Here is a 10,343-nt window from a genome sequence, read left to right as displayed (position 1 = left end):
GTCAATTTTTTCAACTAACAAACTTTTTGATATCAGTTACAAAGATATTAAAAAATTAATTTGCAGTTGAAATACCATTGGTATATAAATGTGGCAGTTAGATAATGTGACAAAATATTTCCGCTTCAAAATAAGCTGTCCTACATATTAAAGTAATGACAAATTTAAATTTGATGTCACATCTCCATCTACAATGGTATATAAAGAATACACTTTTTACCACACGTCGATATGTTATAAGGTTAAAATAATTTATTTTTGGCATAAAACATATTCAGCTACAATCCACCAATAAATTAATGTCTAATTACGCTAAAAACAAAAATAAAATGAGTTAAATATTAAATAAGTCCATAAGAGCTAATGTATTTGTAGCACCTATTCGAACACTTGCGCCTCTAGCGGCGATTGCTGAAAGTTGAATTAGAGGTTGAAAAGTTAGCCCACAAACGATGCATTGCGTTTCCACTCCTTCTTACAGGTCTCCATAATTATACCGTTACACTTAGAGTATGGAAAATTTTTTACCCTCTCCCTGGAGTGACCGCAACGAGAACGAAACTGAAGCCAAAACCAAGTTAGAACCAAACACGAGTGCCAGTGGCGTATCGCGTAGGCCAGAAGAAACTATATAAAACTACATAATTAAATAATATTGCTCGTAGGTTTAGTTCAATTTTCTATTTTTATTAATTACACAATATTATGCATGGCTTACATAGAAAGATTGAAACAAATAACAGTATTTTAGTATGTTGAAACTTTTATACCCACTCAAAATAAAACAGGATTAGGAATTAGGGGATGTGACGAAAGCAAACTTTTTGAATTATTGATTTATGATAGATATCTTTATTTCACATAGGTCGCAAAATTTCGGCTCCAATACTATATTTAAATAGGATTTATTTTTTCGAATTCTGAGACAAAATTTACAGGGGTGAAAAACTAAGAGACAATTTAGTGTGATTTTTATTTTCAAAGATCTCATTCAAAAGAAACTTTTTATTTATTCTGAGGGACTTTCAGCCCTCGGTAATAATTTAGTCTTTCATTCTGCGTTTAAAATTTTCAAAAGTATTACTTTTTTCAGTATAGGGCTTTTCATTCACAGTCATTTGTTTCGAGCTTCTGTCATGTGTCACATAATATTAATATATCTACGTCATACGTTATTGGTATATAACGGTCGCGTTCACCAGAATAATCCGAGTGCAATCCGATTAATTTGCGCTGAAACGCTGACAGTTTTTTTACTAGTGAACGACTGACGTTTGACATTCGATTGAGAGTGTTCTGTGTTCCATTTGTTTATGTTTTTATTCTTTGTTTATATAATTTATAACCTAAACCTAGACAGTTTTGTTTTTATTTTAAATAAAACTGAAACTGTCTAAACTAAAATGGATAATATTCTTGAAGAACTTTTGTTTGGGGACGAAATTAGCAAATGCCGTTATACATTTAGCAGATGTACCTACCTCAAATTATTCCAGAAGGATGAGATGAAATTAAATATATATAAACCATAATTCAATATCCAATTTAGAGAACATTTTCGTATGTCCAGAACTACTTTCCAGGTAAAATTGTATAACAAATTAATAACATCATGTATATTATATTGTTATATTTCCAGGAACGGTGCCGTGGCAGTTAGTAGGCATTCGCATCGGGTAAAATTTTTTGGAAAATATGAAAATATACATTGTTTTAAGCTATTTTCCCGAAAAAAATTTGCGGATTACTCATTCATTTAAATAAAAATCAACTTTAAAAATTGGTTTTTTCCATACATAACCTTACTAATTTCAGACATATTTTCCCCAAATAGAAGTGTATATTTTATATTTGTAGGTACTGACCTTTTATTTATATCTTATTAATCCATATTAGTGCGGTATAATTCATTATTTTTATTAGAATACTGGATTATATTGAAAATATTATAATCCAACAAAATTTTAAATTCTCTCTGTCAACATTTTTGCAATCAAGTAATCAAAATCACAACACAAAATCACAAAATGTTTATGACATTTAGATCGACATTCGACAACGACTGTGCTAGGTTGCCAATTTTTATCGTAAGGTTTTCTGTTTCAAATATTGATGTAATTTAAAATTTTAAGGCCCGGTCTTTTCACCTCCGAATAAATATGCTCTTATCTGGCAGTTAGCTATCTGGAGGATAAATATTTATTCGCCAGATAAAATGTACCCGTCTTTTCACGTCAATTTATGTTCCAGTTAGTTATCCGGTAGATAAGCTTAAAAGTAAGTTTGGATTCCGAACACACCTGACTTTTATGTTTATTTTTATAATTTCAGCTTTAACTTAACCTAACATAATTAGATTCAAAGTATTTCAAAGATGATTTTATCGATTTTATTTCCATTTTGGAAGAAGGAATGAAGGAAATGTAAGTAAATCAAAGAATTACAACTTAAAAAAATAGGTATACAAAGTCATAAGGTTTAGAAATACATTTCCATATTTTAATCAGACAACAATATTGTTTTAGAAGGAAAACATTGATTATGCTGAAATAGTTTACTGGAGAGCTTGAACAAGAGGTAAATCCATTTTAAATTAGAGGAAAACTGTTGATTTGTATGTAAAATAGAAGACAAAGACAAGTTTAAATAAAGACAAGCTAGCTAATGAAACAGATGCAGTGGTAATTTTGTTTACATAATTATATATGTACATATTATATGATTATTAATATTAGGTTTGTTCTAGCAAACAGTCAGAAACCGTCAGCAATTAGTTGCTCAGTGAGACAACATAATACAGTCACCAGTGCTATCCCCTATCTACTCGCGCTGGTCGACTATTCGCTGATGGTTTCAAACCGTTTGAAACTGATCCTAGAACAAACCTAATGACTGTTCAATGATGTAAAAATTTGTTAATGTGGGGAAAACTTTTATTTAAATTCAATACTATATTTCTGTAAATATCATGCAATATGGCAAAACTTGATGTTACGTCTGATTTTAGCCATAATGAGATTATTTGCTTGATATGCTATTTAGTAACATTTCTTCAAGTTGGTATAGTTTGGTATGTGTATGATGAAGGTAAAACCCCCTTTGTCCCACATGTCCCCTTTTAACTTACAGTAGAACCCTAATTACCCGTGCTATGATTTTCTATTACTCAAGTTGCATTTTTGAGGTTTTATCAACATAGCGTCATTGTAAATCACTTAACGGAAACTCTATATGACGAAAGAGAGACTCATAATGAAAGATTTATTTTTTCTGTTATCTTTTTATGGTAGGTACATAATATTATAATATGTATGTGTATACGTACTTATTATACATAAGAAATACATGTTCGGATTATCAGTGCCACCTTCGATCCCGAGGAGCACGGATAATCTGGATTCTACTGTATTAGGTAGGCCAGAACTTGATATATTACTTGATTTCTTATGTTGATTACTTTTCGTTTTTGGGTTGACAAAACATGATTTAAACTTTCAAAATGCCCTCCTGAAAAATTAGGCTAGATGGACATATCAATCATTGTCAAAACGCTACAGATTTATAATCCATCCAACTGGTATATTGAATAGTAAACTAGGGATAAACCAACTATGTATATCAAAACACAATATTTTAAAGATTGGATAATTTACATGGTAAATTGAAGAATCCCAATAACAAGAATAAAACCTAATTTTAATATTTGTTATGGGTCATTCCACGAACATACGCCTGTTTTGGATTACTTCGACAACGAATATTTTACGTTGCAAAATAAGAAGAACAAAAGTAAATTGCAAATTACATTGTTATTTATTGGAATAATTATTAGTGCCATTTACTTTCGTACTTCTTAGGTTGCACAGTAAAATATTCGTTGTCGAAATAATCCAAAACAGGCGTATGTTCGTGGAATGGCCCATAGTAGATATCTTTCACTTTTCTAAATAAAAAAAATTGGTTACAGATATGACAAACACCTAGAAGATGGAATCCTGTGTTCTCAAAGAAAAAGCTAGTTCCAGAAATAAGCTACCAATAATAAACTAGAGAATGTATTACAAGAAAGAACAACGCTAATACCCAACATAGCTCAATTGCTTCAGATAGAAAAAGAGGAGGAAAGGGTAGAACACAAGCGTGCCAGAGAAAATTAAAGGGCAGAAGAGACACAAAAATTCATTGATTTATTAAATTTAATAATTAAATTATACAAAGGACAATTAAATAAAGAATAAAAAATTATACATGTATATTAATGATCCTTCTATTTCCCCATAAAGCTTGTTACTGACCAGGAGGTATACTATAATAGATATATTACATCTCATATTGCTCACTATAATAATGAGTGAGCCTGCATAAACGGAACCATAATATACATTAGGTATAGTTCCGTGTATGCAGCCTCACTCATTACTATAGTGAGTGATATGAGATATATTTTAGTATAGTTCCCCGTGCGTGACAAGCTTAACACAAAAATTTTTATAAGGTTATCAAACATCATAACTTCAGTAAATTCAATAATTTAGCTTATTCCTGGTCTATACTTAGCAATTCATTTTCAAAATTGTCTTCATTTTCATCTCTCTCTATGTTATAAATATATTGCTTCAGTGTAGGACAACTGAATCAATGTAATCATTTTGTTTTCTGCTATATACAAAAAGGGATGTATTTGCGGACTCATTAAAAAAGTAACAACCCATTGCTATGATCTGAATTTAAACAGCAATAATACAGAATTACTTATATTTGGCACAAAAAAATATTAGTAAGAAGGTACCTATTTAAAACATATCCGGGGAGTATTACGAAATTCTCAGAATATAAAATCAGTCTTCCTATATTCTATTTTTTTAGAATTTCATGATACACCCAGTATGTTTTGGATACTTAACAGCAGCTTTTTTTTCAAGGTAGGTATCATCTACTGTTTCTGAGAACCATGTGCATACATAATTCTAGTTACTACCTACATATATCAATACCTTTCATTTTGGAATCGTAAAATATTTGGCAATTCAAAGAAATGATGGGATAAGAAACTATTCTATTTTTATTTTTTACAACTTGTTTTCCTTTGTAAATGAATATAGTTGGGTAGGTATACAATAATACATACCTATTATAATTTTTTCAAATTATAACCCATCTTTAATTTAATATCTAATAACTCTGCTTAAAAAATTACAGTAGGTAGGTATGTATAAAAACAAAATAACATAAAATTTGTGATTGAGAATTTTTAGAAAGAACAAAATTTTACTTTTGCAATAAATTCAATCAGACCCTCAAGATTTTAGGTTATATTTTTAGTTTCCTGGTAATCAGAAACCATGAAATATACGAAAATCAAAGTTTATCTGCCAGATAACTTCTTATTCGGTACTTTATTCGGCAGTTAAATATTTGATATTTAACGTCAATTTATCTGCCGGATAACTTTATTCCAGAGTGAAAAGACGCTACTTTTTTTATCTGTCAGATAAACTTCCCGTTAACTATTTATCCTGAGGTGAAAAGACCGGGCCTAAATAAATCAAAATATCTTTGGAATTTGAAAATTTGTCAAAACAAGATTAGTTGTCATTCACGTTTAGTATCGAAAAATGGATGTAACTTCTTATTTTGATATTAATAATATCACAAAGCGATTTAGAATTAATCCAACATTTGCAAAGTGTTTGATTAATTAAAAAACAGTTTAAGTGCAAAGAAAGACAGTGTCGCCGTTTATGTACGGTGAGGTCAATGGAGAGATACAAATTAAACTATGTTTATTAGGGTGGGTTGTGATTGCGCGCAGCGGTCAAATACCTCCTGCGGTTCTCTCACTCTGTTACCCGTAAGTTAGGTTTGGACCGAAGGGTTAGGTCTTCCTCCTTTCTGACCGCTGCGCGCAATTGCAGTCTGCCCGTTTATTAATTGTAAACTGCCATTTATTATGTAAACTGCCATTACCATTTGCCAGCTGCCAATGTCAACAAAAAAAGAAGAAAATGTCATTGTCAGCTGTCAATGTCAAAAAAAAGAAAAAAATATCACTGTCAGCTGTCAATGTCAACAAAAAAAAGAAGAAACTATCATTACCATTTGTCAGCTGTCAATGTCAACAAAAAAAGAAGAAAATGTCATTGTCAGCTGTCAATGTTAACAAAAGAGAAAAAAATGTCATTGTCAGCTGTCAATGTCAACAAAAAAGAAGAAAATGTCAATGTCAACAAAAAAAGAAGAAACTGTCATTACCATTTGTCAGCTGTCAATGTCAACAAAAAACGAAGAAACTGTCATTACCATTTGTCAGTTGTCAATGTCAACAAAAAACGAAGAAACTGCCATTATCATTTGTCAGCTGTCAATGTCAACAAAAAAAGAAGAAAATGTCATTGTCAGCTGTCAATGTCAACAAAAAAAACTGTCATTGTCAGCTGTCAGTGTTAACAAAAAAATGTCACTGTCAATGTCGACAAAAAAAAGAAGAAACTGTCATTACCATTTGTCAGCTGTCAATGTCAACAAAAAAACGAAAGAACTGTCAGTACCATTTGTCAGCTGTCAATGTCAACAAAAAAAGAAGAAAATGCCATTGTCAGATGCCAATGTCAACAAAAAAACTGTCCTTGCCAGCTGTCAATGTCAACAAAAAAAGAAGAAAATGTCACTGTCAGCTGTCAATGTCAACAAAAAAAAAAGAAGAAACTGTCATTACCTTTTGTTAAATATTATAAATGTCACTGTCAGCTGTCAATGTTAACAAAAAAATAAGAAAATGTCATTGTCAGCTGTCAATTTGTAACAAAACAATAAACGCCAACAAAGTTGAAGAAAACTGTATTGTTAAATTTGAATTGTTTAATTACTACATAGTAGGTGGCACTAGCAATAAATATAAAAATTATGTCACACATTAAAAATCCCTAGATTTCAAAGATAAATCGAGAAAAATCCCTCCTGTACCGATGCCCGTACGGTCCAGGTTTGGTTAGGTTAGGTGCATTTCCCCACAAAAATGCGTCAAAATTTGTTACTTGTAAAACTAAATTTTTTTATAGATTTGGCAACATCCAGCAACGTCACATGTAATTATCAATATGGCGGTCTAAAAAAGTGTATAAAATCCAATTTTCAAAGTCTTTTATTATGAAAACTAATGGATAATCCGCAAAATTTTTTTTTGAGAATAGCTTAAAATAATGTATATTTTCGTATTTTCCAAAAAATTTCTCTCATAGCGGATGCCTACTAACGGCCACGGCACCTATATCTGGTAAGTTACAATTACAACAGTAACGATTTTTGAAGATGTTAACATTTTAATCTTATAGGAAAACCAGCCGACTTAATCGATAATAACAATCTCCAGATTGGGTTCCTTCAATAAATATGGGCTATAAACACAATGAAATAAGTTCCCCAAAATCTAAAATGGAGTGGTATCAAAGGAGAATTAAAGGGAAAAATATTCATATTGAAATTATTTATAAGGCACTGGACTGTCTTAAATTCTACAATAATACTAGGTGGGTAAATGATTTTAGACATTTTTCATTAAGAGTAGATTAAGATTAAGTAGATTTTCATTCAGTAGATTTAAGACTTGTTTACACGGGTAGAGTAATGATGCAAGTACTTGATAGAGTAGAGTAACTCTACCTGTAAAAATGCTCAGCACAGTAGAATAGCTGGTAGAGTGTATAGTTGGAGTTAAAGTAGACTGACTAGCAACCTATGGCAAAGTAACTACTCTATGACCACCACTACTGCCAAAATGTCTACTCGGCTGCACACTCTACCCATGGAACACGCTCAATTATGGCAGAATAGAGTAGGTAGGAGAGTACATGGGAACGCTGTCATTCTGGCTGGAATTGTGTTTTGTGTAAATAGTGAAAATGAAGTTCACTGAAGATGAAACTTTAAAACTTGTAGAGCTATAATACGGCGAATACCAGTGTTTATGGAATTTAGGTAGTGTATACTACAGAAATAAAAGTTTGCAGCAAGCTGCGGAGGATGAAATCGTCGAAAGAATGGCAAAGGGGGCTTTGGAGTAAACGAGCTTAAGCAAAAAATTAAGAATTTAAGGTGCACTTATAATCAAGAGTGTTTAAAAATACAAAAATCGGTTTCGCTATACTAGCATCAGTACTATACTTGTACTCTCCTCATGTGAATGGTATCAAGCCATTTTTGGTAGAGTACTACCACTACTCTACTCTCCTCAAAACTCTACCCATGTAAACAAGTCTTTAGAAACAGTGGAAAATGAGGTAGCTAGTAGAGTAGTAGTAGAGTAAAATATACTGGTTTAGCAAATTACAATGTTTTAAGGTAATACAGTAGCGATAAACAGGTAGCCAAAACGTGTTCCAAGATTGTCACTGTAATTTTGAATATTTTTTCGAGGCATTTGGCACGCGTATTCGTAAAATAATAAAGAATGGCGGTACAGAGCCCAATTTGAAAAATATATTAATATGTGGAAATTACTCTGTAATTATACAATATTTAAAAACGAGCCTGTACCGCCACTAAGAAGAACAAAAAAATACACTTTCTTCAAATAAACTTTTTTATCCGATGCCTAGATTTTGTGTAATTTTGGAACTACTAATGAAATAAAAAATTTTAGTAGTTCCAAAATAACACAAAATCGGATAAAAAAGTTGTATTTGAAAAAAGTGTATTTTTTTGTTCTTCTTAATGGCGGTACAAGCTCGTTTTTTTATATTGTATTTAATTACAGAGTAATTTCCACATATTAATATATTTTTCAAATTGGGTTCTGTACCGCCATTCTTTATTATATTACGAATATGTGTGCCAAATATCTTGAAAAAATATTCAAAATTACAGCCGCAATCTTGGAACACATTTTCGCTACCTGTTGATCGATACTGTTTCCTCTTAAGACAGTTTTAATAGTTATTTATGATATAAGTATTAAAAGTACAATTTTAAGACGCGCATGTGAAAGCTAACTTGAAAAAATAATTTTATTAATGTTTTGACTTCCACATCAGATGTCATTGTCAAAATACAAAATATTCATTATTATTAGGTTTGTTCTGTCAAACTAGTCAAAAACCATCAGCAAACAGTTGGTCAGTAAAAGAACATAATACAGTCACCAGTGCGATCCCCTCTACTCGCGCTGGTCCACTATTCGCTGATGGTTTCAAACTGATGCTAGAACAAACCTATTATTATTATGCATATCATTATCTGTAAATAATATTTCTTCGGATTGTTAATTGTAAAGGATAGAAAAATTACCATTTATTTTATTTTTTTTAGAATCAGCTGAGAGAAGTGGTCTACAAAAAACCAGGAAGGAAACGGAATATGTGGCTACGAAAGGCAAAAGAAAGGTTTACAAAGCAAATGTGACACATTTTTTTGAAATATTTAGGAGTATCAGTAAATTGCATTAAAAAAATGTATGAAAAGATTTTGTTCAATAAAAATGTTTATATTTATCAAGGATGTATTATTTGGTATGGCCACATATCGTCAGTGATGTAATAATACATCCTATCTGTTTTTTCATGAGTTTTGTAAGAGAGACTAAAAACTTGTCTTAGGGTCACCTCCTGTTTTCATATGATATTTTTTGACTTGTTTTGTAGTAAATTAAACTATCTATGAACTACAAAACAAGTCAAAACTTACATATGAACACAGGAGGTGACCTTAAAACATGTTTTTTCATCTCTCATACAAAACTCATGAAAAAACAGATAGGAGGTATTGTCACATCAGCAAGGATGTACAGTGATGAGTGCCCTAATAACCGGCAAAATATGGGCAACATATTTAGTTGTGAGATAAAAAGAAATGAAACTAGTCGAGCTGGGAAATTTAGCGAAATTAACCTTTAAATTTACGTTATATTGATCCCACCTTTACACATATCGGAGGAGTATGTCAACTAAAACTGTCACTGTGACAGTGGTAGTTTCCAAACTCGTCTGATACGTCTGAAGGTGGTACACAATCAATACAATCTAAATGTATAAGTTAATATCGCTAAATTTCCCAGCTCGACTAGTTTCATGTCTTTTTATCTCACTACTTAATACATCTTTTGTGCTATTTTGCCGGTTATTAGAGCGTTCATCACTGTATTTCTGGTATATCCAGGGAATGTCTACAAAATATATTTTGAATGTCCAGAGGACATTCATGGAATGTTCCAATAGGACATTCAGGTAATGTTTAAAATGCTGACACAGGATTTTCCTGGGATGTTCAGGGAACATGTTTTCGGGGATATTCCAGGAATTTTTCAATGTCTGTGTACCTTCTATGGACCTATATGGAATATTTTGGTGTTA

General features: G+C 31.4%; 2 long non-coding RNA genes across 3 annotated transcripts; both read left to right on the top strand.

Annotated features, from left to right (window-relative positions):
* Positions 1-1,232: 1,232 nt before the first annotated feature.
* Positions 1,233-4,245, top strand: LOC126889523 (uncharacterized). Of its 2 annotated transcripts, XR_007700069.1 has the most exons (4): positions 1,233-2,277; positions 2,332-2,423; positions 2,526-2,681; positions 3,968-4,245. It is a non-coding gene; the product is annotated as an uncharacterized LOC126889523 (long non-coding RNA). The 2 variants fall into 2 exon arrangements; XR_007700068.1 differs by having other exon boundaries at positions 1,644-2,423.
* A 2,790-nt stretch (positions 4,246-7,035) lies between these two features.
* LOC126889524 (uncharacterized) lies at positions 7,036-9,485 on the top strand. Its single transcript, XR_007700070.1, has 3 exons — positions 7,036-7,273; positions 7,332-7,526; positions 9,304-9,485. It is a non-coding gene; the product is annotated as an uncharacterized LOC126889524 (long non-coding RNA).
* Positions 9,486-10,343: the final 858 nt, after the last annotated feature.

The sequence above is a fragment of the Diabrotica virgifera genome, chromosome 8, assembly GCF_917563875.1.
Source record: "Diabrotica virgifera virgifera chromosome 8, PGI_DIABVI_V3a".
Taxonomy (NCBI): domain Eukaryota; kingdom Metazoa; phylum Arthropoda; class Insecta; order Coleoptera; family Chrysomelidae; genus Diabrotica; species Diabrotica virgifera.
The sequence above is the reverse complement of the archived record's forward strand: the minus strand, read 5'-3'. Positions and strand labels throughout refer to the sequence as shown.